General features: G+C 38.2%; 1 pseudogene; it reads right to left on the bottom strand.

Moving 5' to 3' along the window:
• Positions 1-1767: 1767 nt before the first annotated feature.
• On the bottom strand, positions 1768-7859 carry LOC132363467 (uncharacterized; annotated as a pseudogene).
• Positions 7860-18321: the final 10462 nt, after the last annotated feature.

The following is an 18321-nucleotide window of genomic DNA, read 5'->3' on the forward strand; positions in this document are numbered from 1 at the left end:
TGATTCCAAAGCGCTAAGCCTCCCAGACTGCCTCATCAACTGAGTTCAAATTTTCTCTAAAGTGTAATATTGAGGCTTTGTCTTGAGTAGGTCACGTGGGTTTTCAAAGCTTTCATTCGTGGTGGGGACACAACAGCTGAAGTCTCTAAAACTTACTATTCCCCTCTTCAAAAACAGGGGTAACTTTGCTCCTGTAATATAAAATCTTGGGCATTATATTCCCTGGATTCATGATATTTTTCCCAGGACAATTAGGAATGTTCTACTTATATCAGAAGTTAAGAGCTTTCCTTTTGTCTCTCATCATAAAATGTTTGTAACTATAAGAGACATATTTAGATATTGTTATGCCCCATAAACTAGCTTAGCATATTACAGAAGTTGTCAAATTTAGTTTTAAAAGCAGTGCATTCTATGAGGTAGTACTTTTATAAACTCCTTTCTCCATTGTAGGAATGGGACTCAGAAGGATTTAATGTTCTGCTTAAAGGTATAAACCAAGTGAGGGATGGAGTCTGATTAGAATATCTCAGTTCTGGAACTCTGGGGCAGTGATTCTCAACCAGAGATGATTTAGCCCCTAGGGTTATTTGGCAATATCTGTAGGGATGTTACTAATCTCCTATAGACCACAGAACAGCACACAACACAAATACTCTCCTCCAAAAGTCATCATTATGATGGTGAGAGACTATTCTAGACCAGAACATCTATAAATTCACTGTGCATACAAATCACCACGGTTTGTAGTTGAAATGCAAATTCTGATTCATCAGGTCTCTGTTGGGCCCAGGGACTGCATTTCTAACAAGTTCCCATGTGTAGTTGATGCTGCAGATCTTGGTCTGTGTATCACATTTGAGTAGCAAGGCTGTGGTCCTGTCTTTGAGCCAGGTATACACAGGTTTAGTCTTCTCCACCAAGAATCTTTTATGCGTGTGAATTTGAAAGAAATGTTTTTCACTCACTTTATAGGTGATTACACATAATGTATCACTCTAATCACAACAACCATTCCTTCACCCTAATGAAAATAGGAACCTTTCACATGAACACCAAAACCCATACTTCAATGAATACATATAGAGCATGAAAATGAAATATTTTGCTTAGTAATACAAAGTGTAGTTTAAATTTTCATCTTATTTATGTTTTTCCCTAATTCAAAAGCCATGTTAATTGTATGTATTCAAATCTGTGTTTCTGTGTAGACTCCACTTGGAAACCTGTAGTTGATTATCATTTGTCAGTGACTAGGGTAGTCACTGCAGACACAGCTGAGTAAGAGAACATGATCCTAAAGTGAAGAATAAAACTGAATAACCACCTGTAAAACAAACTATAGGTTAAAGTCTCCATTTGCAAGAAGAGCAGTTAAGGCAGTGATTTACAAAGGAGTGTTGTATACAAAATCAAAAACTGTAGTCTTAGTTTTCCTCTATTATAAGATTATATAAAATGCCTTGGCTAGTAAGTGTAGTTTTGTTTTTGCACGGTAGTATTATTACTTACGACAATTCTTTCAGTGGCACAAGAGAAAAATTATTTGGGATGATATATATCATTTGAGAAAAAATTATTCTTAAGAAATCCATGTTGCCCCATGATGTAAATGGGAATTGTAAATATTTTGAATCAAGTTTGGGAAAAAATTTGAGAAGGTAGAAAATGGACAAAGGGGGAAATTGTTTATACATCAGGGAAGGAAACTTATAAATGTGAGTTGCTTCAATGTTACAAAGAAGTAGAGTCAAAGAAATGAAAATTTCAGGAAATAGAGGGAGCAAGTTTTACTTCCACACTCTGATCAAAGAATATCAAATTCCGGCTCAAATGCTTTGCACCCTTCAAAAATGGGGATTCTTTAACCCTGTGACAGTTGGTCCTTTTATAGCTGCCATCCCAAAGAATCTTTTCAGAGACCTCTTTACGCCTTTGTTCCTTAGACTGTAGATGAAGGGGTTCAGCATGGGTGTGACCATGGTGAACATCATAGAGGCTGTTGCACTTGACTGTGGGGAGAAGGGCTTGAGTAGTAGCAGAGCTGAGGTACACTCAAAGCCCATAAAATAAAATAAGGATACAAGTGAGAGGTGAGATGCACAGGTGGAAAACGCTGTTGTCCAAATATACTAAGAGTAGGTAAATGTATACCTGTTTGATGGAGACTTCATAGGTCATGACTTTGCCTTCTTTGGGATGGTGGTGAAGGTGAAACATATCTAAAAAGAACAGATTGGAGAAGAATTACACAGATGTATGGAGGTGGGAGTCTAAGATGGTGGCCAGGATGATGAGCAGGTTTTCCAGCACAGTGATGAGGTACATGGAGAAGAGAAGTCCTGTTATGAAGGACTGCAATTCTGATTCCTCTGATAATCCCAGAAGAAGAAATTGTGAAATTTGGGTATCATTTACTGGTCCCATCTGGTCCTCACCAACACTTGCTGATTTTTTTCTCTTTGATAATACCCATTCTAGCTGGTGGGAATTGTATCTCACTGTGGTTTTGGTTTCCATTCCTCTGATGATTAATGATGTCGAGTCCCTTGTCTGTGCTTCTTGACCATCTGTGCGTCTTTCTTAGAAAAAAAAATGTCTATTGAGGGTCCTCTGCCCATTTACTGATATGTTTTTTTATATTAAGTTGATTGAATTCTTTATATTTTTGGATAACAACCCCTTATCAGATATATAATTTGCAAATACCTTTCCCCATGAGTAGGTTTCCTTTTAGTGGTGGTGGTGGTTTCCTTCACTGTGCAAAGCTTTTTCGTTTGATGTATTCTCCTTTGTTTACTTTTATCTTCCTTGTCTGAGGACATATATCCCCAAAGATACTTCTAAGATCAATGTCAAAGAGGTGCTGCCTATTTTTATTTATGATTTGTAACTTTTCATGTCTTACATTTATGTCTTTAATCTATTTTGAGTTTATTTTTTGTATGTAGTGTAATAGAGCAATTCAACTTCATTCTTTTGCCTGAAGTTGTCCGTTTCAGAAAATATTCCTTTTCATGTTGTGATTCAGTTACCAAATGAAGTAGCTAAAGTTATTTTAATGTTTTTTTTTAACATTATACTATAATTGTTTAACAACCTACTCTGATATAGAGTTTCAATTTTTGATTTCTGTCTATCACCTTACTCAACGTTTTGTGTACTTTTGCCTTTACATTTCAGGTAGAAGAGTTCATTTCAACATCCTTATAAGACGGTTCTGGGTGCTGAACTCCCTTAACCTTTGTTTGTCTGGGAAAGGCTTTATTTATCCTTCATACCTGAGGGATTACTTTGCTGGATGAGTATTCTTGGATGATAGTTTTTATGTTTCAATATTTTAAGTATGTCTTTCCATTGTCTCTTGGCCTTTTGAGTTTCTGCTGAGAAATCTACTCATAGCTTAATGATGATACCTTTGTAGGTTACTCTCCATTTTTTCTGGCTGCCTATAACAGTCTTTCTTTGTCATTGACTTTTGATAGTTTTAATATAATGTGTCTTGGAGAAGGTCTTTTGCATTGATATACTTAGGTCTTCTATTATTTCTTCCCCAGACTTGGAAAGATCTCAGCTATTATTTCTTCAAATAAACTCTCTCTTTCTTGCTCTCTTCTCCTTCTGGGATACCAATTATGCTTGTTACCTTTTCTAATGGAGTCATATAGCTCTTGTAGAGTTGCTTCATTAAAAAAAAAAAAAAAGGTTCTCTCTTCTCTTCTTCCTAAATCATTCTTTGAGCTCACTATTTCTATCCTCCATATGGTGTACTCTACTTCTAGTGCTATCTAATGCATCCTTCATCTAATTTATTGAATTCTTTAGCTCCAGAATTTCTGTGTGGTTATGTTTAACAGTTTTCATCTCTTTGGAAATTGTTCCTCACGTTCATTATTTTTATTCCTGAACTTATTTAAGTGCCTTTGTGAATTTTCTTGTATCTTGTTGAGTTTCTTCCTGAAACTGTTTTGAATTCTCTACTTGTTTGATCACAATCTTCCATGACTTTAAGATTGGTTTCTGGAAAATTGTCATTTCCTTTTTATGATTCCATGTTACTGTGGTTTTTCACTGGGCTCAATGGGTTGCTCCTCTGCCAGCGTGTTTGAAATTGAAAGCAGCTTTCTTATTTAAGTAAAACCTTGTTTACTTTGATTCTAACAATTCAACAGAGTGGGAACAAGAGGCTCTTCTATGTTTTGCAGTTAGATGACTCTGTAGCACAAGTATTTGGTTTCTTTTACCTGAGCTGCATGTGGCTATATTGGAGAAACTATATTTATTGCATTTCATGGCCTCTGCCAGAGGTGTCATCAGTGCCCTTGTCATCACTGTTTGTGCCTCCAGGGTCACTGGTGCCTTAGTTCTGCCACTGTCCCTGCTGTGGTTGGTATCTCTGCTGGGGGAACCAGGATGGTGGGCACTATTGCCATATCCAGGGTGACCTAGGTCAAAGGCTGCACCATCTGTGCTGCCTGATTTCCTGTGGCTGTAGGTGCTGCTGCATCCAGGAGGCCAGGGCCATATGTGCCACCCCCACTGGTGCTACCAGGTTCTCTAGGCTATGGGCTCAGCTGCCTCAGCCGTGGGGCTGGGACCAGGGGCACTGCCTCTGCTGTTCCCCTGATTCCACGTCCTCTATGTATTCTAATCCACCCACCTTCAGATATACAACTATGTGAGTCTCTGGAGGTCTGGCATTTTGGGCAGAGAAACCTTTGTTTAGTTATAGATGTTTTGCTAATAGTAGATTGAAGGGGTGGGACAAAGGGAGAGTCTTCTGCCACCATGATGCTGATGTCACCAATGATAAACTATTTTTTCCACAAACTATAAGATTAAAATACATATATACCCAGGCGGAACGATACGGCAGCGCCGCGGGAGCCTCGGTTGGCCTCGGATAGCCGGTCCCCCGCCGTCCCCGCCGGCGGGCCGCCGCCCGCGTCCCCCGGGGTGCGGCACGGCGCGCCCCGCCGCGCGTCGGGACCGGGGTCCGGTGCGGAGAGCCCTTCGTCCTGGGACACGGGGTGCGGCCGGAAAGGCGGCCGCCCCCTCGCCCGTCACGCACCGCACGTTCGTGGGGAACCTGGTGCTAAACCATTCGTAGACGACCTGCTTCTGGGTCGGGGTTTCGTACGTAGCAGAGCAGCTCCCTCGCTGCGATCTATTGAAAGTCAGCCCTCGACACAAGGGTTTGAAAAATAAAAGAAAAAAAAAAAAAACAAAATATAAAAAAGAAAAATAAAATGAAAAGAAAATTTAAAAAAAGTAATAAGTTAAAATAAAAAAACAAACAAACAAAAAAATATACATATATAAATGGAGTAGACTATCATATATTAGTGAAGAAAGAATTGCAACATGGCTGCATACAACCTCATGGATGAGCTTTAGAGTTACAACATATAGAATTACAGGTGAATATAGACTCATGAGGAGCCCAGCAGAGATCAAAACAACTCCTCAGTATTAAATCTCATTTGATAATAAAGGCATTATATTAAAACCTTTACTATTAGGATGAGTGGTTATGCAGCAATAACTAACCGAATAAGATATTAAATAGTATGGAAGTGAGAGCAATTATAATAATCTTCTCATTCTATGCATTTATTCTGATATTTAAAGATAGCATTCAATATTACTCTGTTTTTGAATTTTATTATAGATAATTATATTAAAAAGTTACTCCATTGCAGTTTCCTCCCTGGTAAGCAGGAGATTGGCAGACACGTTAGTTTGCACAAATTGTAACCCTGAACCGCATGACTAGTTAGGTGTTCCAGCTCTCTAGTGAGTCATCTTTTGATCATGAGATATATACACATACATATACATGTATAAAGAGTTGACCCTTGAACAGTGCAGGGGTTGGGGCAATGACACCCTCTGCAGTTGAAAATCTGCATATAACCTTGCAGTCAACCCTCTTTAACCACAGTTTCACACCCGCTGATTCTGCCAACCCTTTTATAAAGTTATATAAATTGTCTTTGTTTTCAGCTGTACATTTTTTTTATATGAGTAATTCATCTCATGACTATTCTTTCAGGAAAACAAGGTAAAAATTACTTGGGATGATATATGTCATTTAAGAAGAAATTATTCCTAAGAAACTATTGTCAGTCCATGAAAAATTGAGAATGCCCAAGTATTTCATATCCAAAGTTTGGAAAATTTTGAAGTAGAAAGAAAGCACATTTAAAAAAATGCTTATATAATAGACTTAGGAGAAAGCGTAATAAAGTGAGTTACTGGATTTGTATAGAGAACTTAACTTAAAAATAACATGGAAATCACAGGAAACAAAGAGAAGGAGCAAATTGTATTCCACAATTAACAAAGAATCACAATTTCTGGTTGTGGGACTTTGTGCCATGCAATCAAGGGCATTTCATCACCCTTAGGGCAATTGCCCCTTTTGTGACTGCCATCCCATTGAATCTCTTCAGAGTCTCCTTTATGTCTTTCTTGCTCAGAGAGCAGATAAAGGGGTTCAGCATGGATGTAGTAGTGATGAACAAAGAAATGAAGAAGAAAAAATTGATAAACTGTGATTTCATATTTTACTCTCTTATGAAATTGTGGAAATGGCTTTGGTTGCCAAGTTGTTTTTTCTTTTTCCAAAGGAATAGTACAAGTCATGATTATTCTTTTAGTAAAATGAAAGAAAAATTGCTCAGTATAAAATATTTTACTTCAGAAGAAATTATTCTTAAGAAATGCATGAAGTGTCATGAGATAAATGGGAATTTCAATATATTTCACTTAAGGTTGCAAATCAATTTAGGGAAGTAGAAAAATGACAAAGAAAAAAATTAGATAGCAGAGAGCATAAAGCTTAGTGAAGTGAGTTAGGTAACTTGTATAGAGAAGTTGAAATCAAATAAATGGAAATACCAGAGAGTAAATTGAAGGAGCAAGTGTTCTTTCCACAATCTGATCAGGGAATCACAATGTCAGCCTCTAATGCTTTAAGCCCTGCAACAACTGACACTTCTTCACCCCAGGACAATTGGCCCTTTTATAACTGCCACCCCAAAGAATTTTCTTAGAGCACTCTTTATGTCTTTATTCCTCAGACTGTAGATGAAGGGGTTCAGAATGGGTGTGACCACAGTGTACATCATTGAGGCTGCTGCACTTGAGTGTGAGCTGTGGGTAATAGCAGGGGTAAAATACACTCTAAACACTGTACAATAAAATGAGGAGACAGTGGAGAGATGTGATGCACAGGTGGAAAATGCTTTATACTTCCCCTGAGATGATGAGATTCCTCCTATGGAGGAAACTATCTTAGAGTATGAGTAACATATCCCAGCGAATGGACCACCGCCAAACAGCCCAACTGCAAAATACGTCATGGTGTTATTAAGAAAGGTGTTAGAACAGGGAAGTTGGATTACCTCTTTGAATTCACAGAAGAAGTGGGGAATTTCCAAGACTGTACAGAAAGACAGCTGCAATGCCAGTAAGGTTTGTAACAAGGAATTCAGGGCACCTATCACCCAGGATATCAGCACCAGCAGTCCACAGAGAAGAGGATTCATGATGACTGTGTAGTGCAGGGGGTGGCAGATGGCTATGAAGCAGTCGTAGGCCATCACTGTCAGAAGGAAGTCACCCAACTGTGCAAATAATAGGAAAAAATATATCTGTGTGAGGCAGTCTTCATAGGAAATGACTTTGTTTTGAGTCTGTATATTCACCAGCATCTTTGGAATGATGATGGAGGTGAAACAAATGTCTAGAAAGGACAGGTTGGAGAGGAAGAAGTACATGGGGGTGTGGAGGTGGGAGTCTGAGCTGACGGCCATTATGGTGAGTAGGTTCCCAAACACAGTGATCAGGTACATGGACAGGAACAGTCCAAATATGAGGGGCTACAGTTCTGGGTCATTTGATAATCCCAGAAGAATAAATTCTGAAATTTGTGTATTGTTGCCTTGTGCCATGTGGTGGTGATCACTACTAGGAAAGAAAAAAGAACATGATTAATTTTTACACATGTGGGCATTAGTATAGTGAAAAACTTTAAATTATATATTTCGGTCATTTTTTTTTTTAATTTTATTTATTTATTTATTTATTTATTTATGTGTTGTGTCTTCGTTTCTGTGCGAGGGCTTCCTCTAGTTGCGGCAAGCGGGGGCCACTCTTCATCGCGGTGCACGGGCCTCTCACTGTCGCGGCCTCTCTTGTTGCGGAGCACAGGCTCCAGACGCGCAGGCTCAGTAGTTGTGGCTCACGGGCCTAGTCGCTCCGTGGCATGTGGGATCTTCCCAGACCAGGGCTCGAACCCGTGTGCCCTGCATTGGCAGGCAGATTCTCAACCACTGCGCCACCAGGGAAGCCCCGGTCATTTTTAAGGGATATTCTGGGATAATCTGTAATTAGAAATTCCTGTCCCACACTCAGGCTTTCCACCAATAGGTCATCTATTACACAGTTTAAATGCAAGTTTATCTCATGCATTTGAGCAGTTTATGTTGAGTACTGACTATCTTCTGGGGTAAAAGTACAGGATTCTGAGAACAAAACTCCCTAAATCCAATAATGGATAAAAATATAAATTAACAAATACAAAAACATATTACCATGTCTTATGGTGACAGATGCTATGGGGGAAAAAAGCAGGTATAAAATAGAGTGAATGGAGGTGTTATATTTTACTGGGAGTTCAAGAAGACCTGCAAATAAGGAGAAAGTTGAACTGAGACCTGAAGGAAGACAAAGCAGAGACTCCAGATTATCTGGGGGAACGAGTGTGCTCTGTGAGGAAAGAGTCAGTGTAAAGGCCCTGAGGATGACACTTGTTTCAAATATTCAAGACTCAGAGGGGAGCCAAAGTGTCAAGGGGAATGAACAAGAGGGAGAGTGATGAGAGATGGTGTCAGAGGATGCTGAGGAACAAGGAGGACTTCCTGCCGATGCTGAAACTTCAAGACCCAAGGAGGGAGTCACTCATTCACATATTGGTCCTTTCACATTTAAAATTTTTCTTTTAAAATTTAAAAGGATTCCTGTGAATAGAAAAGGATCCCTTCCTTATTTCCAACTGCTGGTTAATATTGTTGTATCTGTCTTTTTTTTTTTTTTTTTTTAATTTTATTTATTTATTTATTTATGGCTGTGTTGGGTCTTCATTTCTGTGCGAGGGCTTTCTCTAGTTGTGGCAAGTGGGGGCCACTCTTCATCGCGGTGCGCGGGCCTCTCACCATCGTGGCCTCTCCCGTTGCGGGGCACAGGCTCCAGACGCGCAGGCTCAGTAATTGTGGCTCACGGGCCTAGCTGCTCTGCGGCATGTGGGATCTTCCCAGACCAGGGCTCGAACCCGTGTCCCCTGCATTGGCAGGCAGACTCTCAACCACTGCACCACCAGGGAAGCCCTGTATCTGTCTTTTAAGGGTCACATTTTGGAGTAAACTTAAGTACCACTGCCCAGAGAAGTGCTCATTCCCCACAACACACACACACACACACACACACACACACAGACACACACACATACACACACATACATTATTACTCCCTGCCTCTTCTCAATTCCAGCCACAATAGGTAGGGAAGGAATGATACAAGGCAAGTGGTCAACATCAAATTATCTTTACCATAGAGAATATAGAAAATAGTACCCAAATTCAAGTTGGTAAGCCACCTGTGGAGCTTCATTTCGATATGACCATTTTGTGTCCTGTATTAAAAGAAAAAATTTTTAAGTACTTGAAAAACTGAGAAGAAAGAAAAGGGCACTGTGGAGGAAAACAAGATCCACCTGTAGGTCTCACCCCTTGGTGGCTGCCTTGTTCTAGGGCACAGGCGTTGGGGTATGTATACCTCAGTTCTGCAGGCACTTCATCCTCTAGGAGAGTCTGATGACCTCAGTGATGTACACCATGGTCACCCCCATACTGAACCTCTTCATCTACAAAAGAAGATCTAATAAGTTCTGGTGGTCCCTGAGAGATTGCGATGAGGATAAAGCTTCATTAGTTCTGGCAGCATTCCACCCCCATTTATACCCCCTTGACGTCCAGAATACCTAATAAAGTAGCCTAAAGCAATTTATCAAAGGAAAAATGAGTCATTATCTTTATGCTGACATCGACCTAGAAAATTAACAACAATTAATTATTCTTAGAAAATTATTAGACTGTCATACACAGTGAAGTAAGAAAGAGAAAAACAAATATCATATATTAATGCATATATGTGGAATCTGAAAAAATTGGTATAGAAGATCTTATTTACAGAGCAGAAATGGAGACAGACGTAGAGAACAAAGGAATGAATACCAAGAGGGAAAAGGGGGGGGGGATGAATTGGGAGATTGGGATGGACATATATACAATATTGATACTATGTATAAAATAGATAACTAATGAGAACCTAAAAATAAAGCACAAATGAAAAAAGAAAATTATTAGAAATTATTAGGAGCCATTGTTATTTTAGAAAAATTAACAACAGAAAATATACAATGTTCAACATTAGATGAGGATTTAAAACATAAATGGGACAGTTACAGAAAGATAGAGAAGATGAAAAGGCAGAGGGCTATGTACCAGATGAAGGAACAAGAAAAAAACCCAGAAAAACAACTAAATGAAGTGGAGATAGGCAACCTTCCAGAAAAAGAATTCAGAATAATGATAGTGAAGATGATCCAGGACCTTGGAATAAGAATGGAGGCAAAGATTGAGAAGATGCAAGAAATGATTAACAAAGACCTAGAAGAATTAAAGAACAAACAAACAGAGATGACCAATACAATAACTGAAATGAAAACTACACTAGAAGGAATCAATAGCAGAATAACTGAGGCAGAAGAACGGATAAGTGACCTGGAAGACAGAATGATGGAATTCACTGCTGCGGAACAGACTAAAGAAAAAAGAATGAAAAGAAATGAAGACAGCCTAAGAGACCTCTGGGACAACATTAAACGCAACAACATTCGCATTATAGGGGTCCCAGAAGGAGAAGAGAGAGAGAAAGGACCAGAGAAAATATTTGAAGAGATTATAGTCGAAAACTTCCCTAACATGGGAAAGGAAATAGCCACCCAAGTCCAGGAAGCGCAGAGAGTCCCATACAGGATAAACCCAAGGAGAAACACGCCGAGACACATAGTAATCAAAGTGGCAAAAATTAAAGACAAAGAAAAATTATTGAAAGCAGCAAGGGAAAAACGACAAATAACATACAAGGGAACTCCCATAAGGTTAACAGCTGATTTCTCAGCAGAAACTCTGCAAGCCAGAAGGGAGTGGCATGATATACTTAAAGTGATGAAAGGGAAGAACCTACAACCAAGATTACTCTACCCGGCAAGGATCTCATTTAGATTTGATGGAGAAATCAAAAGCTTTACAGACAAGCAAAAGCTAAGAGAATTCAGCACCACCAAACCAGCTCTACAACAAATGCTAAAGGAACTTCTCTAAGTGGGAAACACAAGAGAAGAAAAGGACCTACAAAAACAAACCCAAAACAATTAAGAAAATGGTCATAGGAACATACATATCGATAATTACCTTAAACGTGAATGGATTAAATGCTCCAACCAAAAGACACAGGCTTGCTGAATGGATACAAAAACAAGACCCATATATATGCTGTCTACAAGAGACCCACTTTAGACCTAGGGACACATACAGACTGAAAGTGATGGGATGGAAAAAGATATTCCATGCAAATGGAAATCAAAAGAAAGCTGGAGTAGCTATACTCATATCAGATAAAATAGACTTTAAATTAAAAAATGTTACAAGAGACAAGGAAGGACACTACATAATGATCCAGGGATCAATCCAAGAAGAAGATATAACAATTATAAATATATATGCACCCAACATAGGAGCACCTCAATACATAAGGCAACTGCTAACAGCTATAAAAGAGGAAATCGACAGTAACACAATAATAGTGGGGGACTTTAACACCTCACTTACACCAATGGACAGATCATCCAAAATGAAAATAAATAAGGAAACAGAAGCTTTAAATGACACAATAGACCAGATAGATTTAATTGATATATATCGGACATTCCATCCAAAAACAGCAGATTACACATTCTTCTCAAGTGCGCACGGAACATTCTCCAAGATAGATCACATCTTGGGTCACAAATCAAGCCTCAGTAAATTTAAGAAAATTGAAATCATATCAAGCATCTTTTCTGACCACAACGCTATGAGATTAGAAATGAATTACAGGGAAAAAAACGTAAAAAGGACAAACACATGGAGGCTAAACAATACGTTACTAAATAACCAAGAGATCACTGAAGAAATCAAAGAGGAAATCAAAAAATACCTAGAGACAAATGACAATGAAAACACGACGACCCAAAACCTATGGGATGCAGCAAAAGCAGTTCTAAGAGGGAAGTTTATAGCTATACAAGCCTACCTAAAGAAACAAGAAAAAGCTCAAGTAAACAATCTAACCTTACACTTAAAGAAACTAGAGAAAGAAGAACAAACAAAACCCAAAGTTAGCAGAAGGAAAGAAATCATAAAGATCAGAGCAGAAATAAATGAAATAGAAACAAAGAAAACAATAGCAAAGATCAATAAAACTAAAAGTTGGTTCTTTGAGAAGATAAACAAAATTGATAAGCCATTAGCCAGACTCATCAAGAAAAAGAGGGAGAGGACTCAAATCAATAAAATCAGAAATGAAAAAGGAGAAGTTACAACAGACACTGCAGAAATACAAAGCATCCTAAGAGACTACTACAAGCAACTTTATGCCAATAAAATGGACAACCTGGAAGAAATGGACAAATTCTTAGAGAGGTATAACCTTCCAAGACTGAACCAGGAAGAAATAGAAAATATGAACAGACCAATCACAAGTAATGAAATTGAAACTGTGATTAAAAATCTTCCAACAAACAAAAGTCCAGGACCAGATGGCTTCACAGGTGAATTCTATCAAACATTTAGAGAAGAGCTAACACCCATCCTTCTCAAACTCTTCCAAAAAATTGCAGAGGAAGGAACACTCCCAAACTCATTCTATGAGGCCACCATCACCCTGATACCAAAACCAGACAAAGACACTACAAAAAAAGAAAATTACAGACCAATATCACTGATGAATATAGATGCAAAAATCCTCAACAAAATACTAGCAAACAGAATCCAACAACACATTAAAAGGATCATACACCACGATCAAGTGGGATTTATCCCAGAGATGCAAGGATTCTTCAATATACGCAAATCAATCAATGTGATACACCATATTAACAAATTGAAGAATAAAAACCATATGATCATCTCAATAGATGCAGAAAAAGCTTTTGACAAAATTCAACACCCATTTCTGATAAAAACTCTCCAGAAAGTGGGCATAGAGGGAACCTACCTCAACATAATAAAGGCCATATATGACAAACCCACAGCAAACATCATTCTCAATGGTGAAAAACTGAAAGCATTTCCTCTAAGATCAGGAACGAGACAAGGATGTCCACTCTCACCACTATTATTCAACATAGTTTTGGAAGTCCTAGCCACGGCAATCAGAGAAGAAAAAGAAATAAAAGGAATACAAATTGGAAAAGAAGAAGTAAAACTGTCACTGTTTGCGGATGACATGATACTATACATAGAGAATCCTAAAACTGCCACCAGAAAACTGCTAGAGCTAATTAATGAATATGGTAAAGTTGCAGGATACAAAATTAATGCACAGAAATCTCTTGCATTCCTATACACTAATGATGAAAAATCTGAAAGAGAAATTATGGAAACACTCCCATTTACCATTGCAACAAAAAGAATAAAATACCTAGGAATAAACCTACCTAGGGAGACAAAAGACCTGTATGCAGAAAACTATAAGACACTGATGAAAGAAATTAAAGATGATACCAACAGATGGAGAGATATACCATGTTCTTGGATTGGAAGAATCAACATTGTGAAAATGAGTATACTACCCAAAGCAATCTACAGATTCAATGCAATCCCTATCAAATTACCAATGGCATTTTTTACGGAGCTAGAACAAATCATCTTAAAATTTGTATGGAGACACAAAAGACCCCGAATAGGCAAAGCAGTCTTGAGGCAAAAAAATGGAGCTGGAGGAATCAGACTCCCTGACTTCAGACTATACTACAAAGCTACAGTAATCAAGACAATATGGTACTGGCACAAAAACAGAAACATAGATCAATGGAACAAGATAGAAAGCCCAGAGATTAACCCACGCACCTATGGTCAACTAATCTATGACAAAGGAGGCAAAGATATACAATGGAGAAAAGACAGTCTCTTCAATAAGTGGTGCTGGGAAAACTGGACAGCTACATGTAAAAGAATGAAATTAGAATACTCCCTAACACCATACACAAAAATAAACTCAAAATGGATTAGAGACCTAAATATAAGACTGGACACTATAAAACTCTTAGAGGAAAACATAGGAAGAACACTCTTTGACATAAATCACAGCAAGATCTTTTTTGATCCACCTCCTAGAGTAATGGAAATAAAAACAAAAATAAACAAGTGGGACCTAATGAAACTTCAAAGCTTTTGCACAGCAAAGGAAACCATAAACAAGACGAAAAGACAACCCTCAGAATGGGAGAAAATATTTGCAAATGAATCAACGGACAAAGGATTAATCTCCAAAATATATAAACAGCTCATTCAGCTCAATATCAAAGAAACAAACACCCCAATCCAAAAATGGGCAGAAGACCTAAATAGACATTTCTCCAAAGAAGACATACAGATGGCCACGAAGCACATGAAAAGATGCTCAACATCACTAATTATTAGAGAAATGCAAATCAAAACTACAATGAGGTATCACCTCACTCCTGTTAGAATGGGCATCATCAGAAAATCTACAAACAACAAATGCTGGAGAGGGTGTGGTGAAAAGGGAACCCTCTTGCACTGTTGGTGGGAATGTAAATTGATACAGCCACTATGGAGAACAATATGGAGGTTCCTTAAAAAACTAAAAATAGAATTACCATATGACCCAGCAATCCCACTACTGGGCATATACCCAGAGAAAACCGTAATTCAAAAAGACACATGCACCCGAATGTTCATTGCAGCACTATTTACAATAGCCAGGTCATGGAAGCAACCTAAATGCCCATCAACAGACGAATGGATAAAGAAGATGTGGTACATATATACAATGGAATATTACTCAGCCATAAAAAGGAACGAAATTGAGTCATTTGTTGAGACGTGGATGGATCTAGAGACTGTCATACAGAGTGAAGTAAGTCAGAAAGAGAAAAACAAATATCGTATATTAATGCATGTATGCGGAACCTAGAAAAATGGTACAGATGAGCCAGTTTGCAGGGCAGAAGTTGAGACACAGATGTAGAGAATGGACATATGGACACCAAGGGGGGAAAACTGCGGTGGGGTGGGGATGGTGGTGTGCTGAATTGGGCGATTGGGATTGACATGTATACACTGATGTGTATAAAACTGATGCCTAATAAGAACCTGCAGTATAAAAAAACAAACAAAACAACTAATACTAAACTTTCATTGGGTTATTTGTATGGAAACATGTTAATATAAATGTTTCAGACATTACATGAAATTTCTAAAAATCTTATATTTGTATTTGTATGGAAATATGTATGGAAATATGTTAATATAAATGTTTCAGACATTACATGAAATTTCTAAAAATCATATTTGTATTTGTATGGAAATATGTATGGAAATATGTTAATATAAATGTTTCAGACATTACATGAAATTTCTAAAAAAAAAAAAAAAAGAATTCTGCAAGCAACTCCTGTCTAGGCTAGAACTTTGCCTTCAAAGAAATATTCCTGGTTACGATGGGTTCATATTTGTGGTCTGTCTTCCTTGTTTGGGGCTAATGTCCCTCTGACTTTCTTTTTTTTAATTAATTTTTATTGGAGGATAGTTGATTTACTCTGCAACGTTCTTTATCCTGGTATAAATGACACTCATAAATGACATTATATACCCACATTATCTTTCATATATTATCTGTCTTAAGTGTCAAATGAGAATAAAAAGTAGATTAGATTTCTACAGAAAAGCACAAAAAAAAAAAAAAAACATAAATGGTAAAAGACTTTTCTAAATCATTGTAAATACAAAAAAAAAGTGAATCAGAAAACAAATGTGTGAATCTCGGATCTATCACGTATTAGCTGTTTGAACTTAAGTGGGATTACGGATCCATTTAAACGTTAATATCCTTACTCAAATCATGAGGATAGTGGTATCCATCCTCCTAATTGGTATACAAATCTAGTCGATATAAAAAGCTTAGCATAGTTCTTTCATGTTACTACGTGAATGATTATCACTGGTGATGAGATTTGGCTGATTTTTTTCTTCTATCTCACAAATGTCTCCATTGCTTTCCCACCTCTTCCTAATGAAGAATTACAAATTAAAGTTCAATAGGATACTAGTTTTGCATATTAAATCAAATATTTTCATGTGAATACCCAGCATGAGAGAAGATATTGTGAAAAGTATGTCTCAAGAACTCTGTTGCAAGCTAGTATCTACCTCCACGGGTCTGTGTCTTTCTAATAAATACACAACATGCTTAAAAGCATCACATCTTTAACAAATACCTTTAGTTCACTGAACATACCTCTAAACCTACTTTTCTTACTCCCCTTAACTAGGAAAATCCTCTAATGCTCTCTAACTTTACTGGAACCACTTTATGCTCCCAATTACTTCATTAGACTCATCCAACTGGACTTCAGTTCCCATCACGTAATCATCAACAATGACTCTTGTGCTGCTGAGTTCATCAAACACTTCTCTGTTTAACATATTAAATAAATGAATTATAAGTTAATTAGGAAACCTAGAAAACAAACATGGCAAATATCTCAACTCTGGATTAGACTAATTAGGCTCTCAGGTGACTTCAGATAAAAGTTTTCCACTTGCATTCTCTCTGAACCTTTCCTGAAGTACCTATTGAACTCTCAGACTCACCTGGATGGGGTCTATGAGAGGAAAGTCCCTGTGTGTATATCTGAGTTCCTCCCTGGATGGTTGATGATGAAGACTGAAGCTCTGTTCCCAGGCACATCAGAAGAAAGGAGTGAAGCATTAGCCCCCCAACCAGAGTTATGATTCCAAAAGCATCAACCAAGTCCTGTGCAGTTCAAGGATGTACAGCCAGAGGGACTGTAACAGAGGAGATATCTACAGCTCCCCATGTCTGTTAATTAGGTACTGTTTCCTTTGTGCTCATCTCTGAGCACAACACTTCCCTGTGGGATGCTGGAAACAAAGCAAAATATTCCTGCTGATACTCTGTTCCCAGGAGACGCGGTTAGAAGTCAGGTGAATCCAGTCTGTGTTACTTCCTCTCATGAACTCTCCAGCCTTTCCTAATCTGCAGATGAGGAACCTATTTTGACTAGTTTCCATGGACCTCCAAATTACTGTCTTGTTCCAGGGATCAACAGCTCCTGATAGCTCCAGAATATTGGTAAGCCCTCTGCAACAAGAGAGTGAGGTGTGTTGTTTGCTGCAAAACCACATATAATCCTTGGCTTCTTGTGACTTTTTTACAAATCAGGGAATTCATGCTTGTATCTCTAATTTAGAGCTGTCACTCCTTCTCTTTGAAAAAAGTTTAATTATAAGACATGTTTAGATATTTTTTAAAACCACACACATAAGATATAATTTTATTTGGATTGTCCTATTTTATTTTTACAAAAGTCCGTTCTGCATGGTCAGTACAAATATGTATCTCATCTGAAATTTGCAGAATTTGGACTCACAAGGATTAAGTGATCTGCCCAGTTATGAGCTGAGAAAGGGATTGGCTTTGATTGGAACCTCCTCAAGGTGTTTCTAGTTCTCATGCTCTAGGCCAGTGGGTCTCAAACGGGGTGATTTTCCTCCAAGGAACACCTGACACTGTCTGGAGTTTTTGGTTGTCAGAACCTGGGAGTTGCTACTGCCACCTAGTGGATTGAGGCCAGGGATGCTGCTACACAACCTATGATGCTCAGGATGGCCCCCACCACAAAGAATTATCCAGTACAAGGGTCAACAGTGAGGAGGTGACAAACAGATCATGACGTCTCCAACATCAACTTATATTGGAATTACCTGGGGGTCTTGTTCAGATGCAGATTCGGATTTGGCAGGTCTAACATGGGCCCAGAGATTCTGCACTGGTAACTAGCTCCCAAATGATATTGATTTTGCAAATTGGTCTGTGGACCATTCTTTGATTACCAAGGCTATGGTCCAGTGCTAGAGTCAGGTGAGGGATTCTGAAGCCTTCTCC

This window comes from Balaenoptera ricei, chromosome 3, assembly GCF_028023285.1.
Source record: "Balaenoptera ricei isolate mBalRic1 chromosome 3, mBalRic1.hap2, whole genome shotgun sequence".
Taxonomy (NCBI): Eukaryota; Metazoa; Chordata; class Mammalia; order Artiodactyla; family Balaenopteridae; genus Balaenoptera; species Balaenoptera ricei.